This window comes from Callospermophilus lateralis, chromosome X (assembly GCF_048772815.1).
Source record: "Callospermophilus lateralis isolate mCalLat2 chromosome X, mCalLat2.hap1, whole genome shotgun sequence".
In the NCBI taxonomy this organism is placed as follows: domain Eukaryota; kingdom Metazoa; phylum Chordata; class Mammalia; order Rodentia; family Sciuridae; genus Callospermophilus; species Callospermophilus lateralis.
Genome location: NC_135325.1, coordinates 60,326,607 through 60,331,480, shown reverse-complemented (window position 1 = coordinate 60,331,480; position 4,874 = coordinate 60,326,607). Strand labels below are relative to the sequence as shown.

Here is a 4,874-nt window from a genome sequence, read left to right as displayed (position 1 = left end):
ATAACATAGAGAAAAGTCAAACTGAGCTTCAAAGGCAGTCCATGTTTTTGCACAAACAAGGGGCTAGAATTAGGTTGGAAACTTGCACCAGACTGTGCCACAAGCTAAGCTCCTAGGAATGTATTTGAAATGTCAAAATAATAGTGCCATCACTATTTATTTGTGAAATCTTATATTCTGATGTGATACTAACAGAGAATTACTAGTTGGGAAATTAAAGACTACCATTGTTTCAAAGTATGTGTCCTTTCAAAATTCTTATGTTGAATAATGTCTGGATCTATTTTTTGTTACTAGTTGGGAAATTAAAGACTACCATTGTTTCAAAGTATGTGTCCTTCCAAAATTCTTATGTTGAATAATGTCTGGATCTATTTTTTGTTGCTATCATAAAATACCTGTTGATGGAAATGTCAAAAAATATATTTAAAGAAAGTACTGGGTTTGCTGGGGATAAGTTTCTCAATATTCTAGGTGCGGATTTTTAGAACTTTTTGTGGTGTGTTTTGACCAGCATAGAGTCAGAGGTTTTATTCGCCTCCCTTGAGAGAGCCAGCATCTCTGGTGAGTTCGTGTATGGCGCAAGGCTAATCTCAGGACTTCAGTTAAGAATCCCACGGAGAAAGCCGGTCTGCGCTGTTCCTTGTTGGCGACGACTTTGACGTTATCCAACCGTTGAAAAGAGAGCCAAAGTATTCAATGGAGCAAGTTATATGCCTGTTCCTGAAGATGTTCCCTTTCTTAAAGCACTCCTTTTTGAACTTGGATTATTGGATGACGATAAGGACTTGGTAGAGCGTCGTGATAGTTGTACACACATCAATAAAACAACCATCTATAGACTTTCAGTAGGAGTTGAAGAACTCCGGCCAGTGGTTGCTTTTCTGAAGAATGGCATGATATATGCTAGTGTTCCACTTGTTGAACAAACTCTTTCCCCTCATCCACCATTAATTAGCATCAGTGAAATTTCACAAGGCTTGGAACTTCTTTTTGATATACAGGATTTTTTTTTTTTTTATTCTAGTCAAAGAAAATGATAGTGAGCTAAATACAAAATTGAGCCAGTTGCCTAATTTGCTTCTTCAGGCTTCTCCATTTGGTCCTTTATTAGATACCAACTTACAGAATTCATTGGATGATATTAATTTTGCTTCTGTGTCTCAGCCACAGAAACAGCCAGCTTGGAAAGCTGGAACATACAAAGGAAAACCACAGGTTTCTATTTCTATCACTGAAAAGATAAAATCCATGCAATATAATAAACAGGATATAGCAGGTACATGGCAAGTTGTTGGAGCAGTCATTTGCAAGTGTGATTTAGAAGGAATCATGCCAAATGTCACCATCAGCTTGAACCTCCCCACCAATGGATCTCCACTTCAAGATATTCTAGTTCATCCTTGTGTGACTTCTCTTGATTATGCCATTCTGACCTCTAGCAGCATTAATGCAGTAGATGATTCTGCGTTTAGTGGGCCTTATAAATTTCCAATCACTCCACCTTTAGAGTCATTCAATTTATGCTACTATACTTCCCAGGTCCCTGTACCACCAATTTTGGTTTATATCAAATGAAAGAAGAAGAAATACAACTAAAAATAAAACTTCACGAAAGTGTGAAAAATAATTTTGAATTCTGTGAAGCTCATATACCTTTGTACAATAGAGGTCCAATTACACAATTAGAATACAAAGTTAATTTTGGCCTGCTTGAAGTATTTCGAGAGAAAAGCTTACTGATCTGGATTATTGGCCAGAAGTTCCCCAAATCAATGGAAATTAGTCTTTCTGGAACTATAACCTTTGGAGCCAAGAGCCACGACAAGCAACCATTTGACCAGATTTGTATTGGAGATACAACATATGTAAAGCTTCATTTTAGCATCTTAGATTACACACTCACCGGATGTTATGTGGATCAACATTCAGTTCAAGTTTTCACCATCAGGAAAACCAAAAATAAGTTCACACCGGAAACTAATATCTTCTGATTATTACATCTGGAATTCTAAAGCCCCTGCTCCAGTAACCTATGGATCATTATCACTGTGTTTTTTTTTAATATTTAAATGGGATTTACACAATAGTTACAGCATAAATTAAATCAGAGTTTTTATATCTATTGTGTATTCATATAACCTATAAGTGAAAAAATCTGAAGAATTTTAATTATAAAATATTCATACTTAACATTTTTAATCCGATATAGTTTGAAAGAATGTCATAATATATTATGATATTTTTTTCATATAACATTATTATAATATATTGCATATTATGTTATATATCATAGCATTAATATATAATTATATATTACATTGTAGTATATCATTATTGTTATATAATATTATTGTTGTAAAGGCTAATATCTCCTGAGTTTGTTACCCTTTCATTTTCTGTCACTGTGATTCAGAATATAGAGAATTTGTGATTTACTCTGACTTATTGTAGACTCATCCTGGGTCAACATGCCGTACATGTTCCTTCCCACCCCTATAGCAGATACTGCTAATCAATCACAACCCTCTTCCTACTGTGAGCCTTCCTGGGTAAGAGCTCAGGCTTCTCAGTGCAGAGCTTCAGGCAGCCTTTCCAATGGTTTGTACCTGACATGCAAGATAACTATTTGTTCTTTCAAACCTAAGTACTAAGCCAGGCATGGTGGGACTCACCTGTAATCCCAAAGACCTGAGAGACTGAGGCAGGAGGATCATGAGTTTGAGTTCAGTCTTGGCAATCTAGAGCAACTCTATTTTAAAATAAAAAGAAATGGGGATGTATCTCAGTAGTAGAGTGTCCCTGGGTTCAATCCCCAGTACAAAAAAAAAAATACTTATCTCCCAGTACATTGTGCTGGTATAGAATATCAGCAACCAAATTAGAAACAACTATAAATCTCTTGAAAAATCAGCCAGTGTAAACAAAGGAGACTTGCTTAAATAGTAACCTGTTCTTAATCAGAACTATTCCATTGACTTATAAAGAATCTGCATAATTCTATTTATCCCTGTTCTAGAGTTTATTTTTAAGTAAGCTTGTTAATCTGCCACAATAACATTTTGCTTAGGATGTCTATACCTGCAGAATAATGTAGTGTTTTGCAATTATTTAGTGTCTTCAGCCAATTTCTGAAGATAAAGGTAGATATAATATTGCTTTGTCCTTATTTTACTTAATTAAAATCCATTAATTAATAAATTCATGTAAAAACTCAAAAACATATATATTTAGAGCTTCTGGGATGGTTGACTAGAGAGACCAGATACATCTGGCTCCCAAAAAGAAGAACCAAAAACAAAGAATATACAATTGCTTTGGGCAAGAATATTAGAAGAATGCAAGAGTATGGTGCAAATAAAACAGGTAAGTTGTTGAACACAAAGAATTAGGATGGCCTTGTAATAAAGGGGAAAAACTGCCTTACATTGACAACACAACTGCTCTGGTCATAAAAACTTGAAACCAGGAAAGTCTTCCCATGATATTAAAAACTTAAATGGGAAGCTCCCAGCAATTCACTGATGCCATTGACACCTGAAGTTTTTGCAGTTAAGGAATACTGTATCTCCTGTGAGTCCCAAGCCTAGTTTGGGAAGATTCAGGGGAGTATACAACATTTCACTGGTCCCGAGACAGAACCCAATCCATGCTGTATATTCCCCCACCCAGGGCAGCTGCTGCATGGTGTTGGTTTGAAATCAAATGCACCCAAACCCCATCACTATTGACTTGCACAACACCTTGTACATGCTTGGACCCAATTGAGTGGCTCTGTCCCTGGTTAGCTACAAAATCTGACGATAGCACTATTTCTGCTGTTGTGACAATGGCAACTTACTTGCCAGTTCTGCCAGAGTGGTTCTGTCCTCAGAAACCCACAGAAACTGAAAGGTGTATGGCAGCACTCACGGACACAGGTGACATTCATAGCTGTAGGCAAACTCAGCTTGGTAGTCGTCACCAACATTGATTATAGCTGAAAAAGTTATACTGTGCCTACACTACTGCACACAAAAAGAAAACATAGCATACCCAACAATTATTCTAAGACATATCATCAGGAGAAAATACTTTACTACAAAATCTATTCTATAAAATTTGAAGAAGGTAGTGTGGTGGTTTATACCTATAATTACAGCAACACAGGATGCTGAGGTCAAAGGACAATGAGATCAGTGTCATTCTGTGCAATACAACAAGAGCCTATCTTTAAAAAAATAAAAAGAAATTGAGGATCAAATGCTCTAGTCTACCATCTTACTTTATTATTGTGAAATTTTGATACGTCAAAATAATACATTTCAGAGGAAGCGTTGAAGCAAAGCAGAGAGAAAGTTCACCAGGCACCTTCTTGAATGATAAAGGTTCAAAATCAAATATTGGGCCAAGCACAATGGCACATGCCTGTCATTTCAGCTAATCTGGATGCTGAGGCAGGAGGATTACAAGTTTGAGACCAGCATGTGAAACTTAATAAGGCACATGGAAGTATTCACAAAATAAAAACTGAAAAGGGCTGGTGTTATGGTTTGAATATGAGGTGTTCCTCAAAAAGTTCCCCAAAAAGGTTTGGAAATGTGGTGTTAATTCAGGAATATTCAGAGGGGAAATGGTTTGATTATGAGAACTATAAACTAGTCAGTTCATCCCAACTTAAGTGAACTAACTGGATAGCAATAGGAAAGTGGGGGATAGCTAGAAGAAGTAGGTCACTGAGGGAATGCTCTGGAAGGGCTCATCTTCCATGTATCCCCTTACCCTTTGCTTTTTCTGTTTTCTGGATGCCATAAATGAAACAGAACCCCTCCACCATACGCTTCTGCCATTATGTTCTGCCTATTCTTAGTTCCATGTTTATAGCAGCTCAATTC

The 4,874-nt window shown here is 36.6% G+C and overlaps 1 pseudogene; it reads left to right on the top strand.

The window, feature by feature from the left end:
* The first annotated feature begins 662 nt into the window (after nt 1-662).
* Nucleotides 663-2,106, top strand: LOC143638564 (AP-5 complex subunit mu-1 pseudogene; annotated as a pseudogene).
* Nucleotides 2,107-4,874: the final 2,768 nt, after the last annotated feature.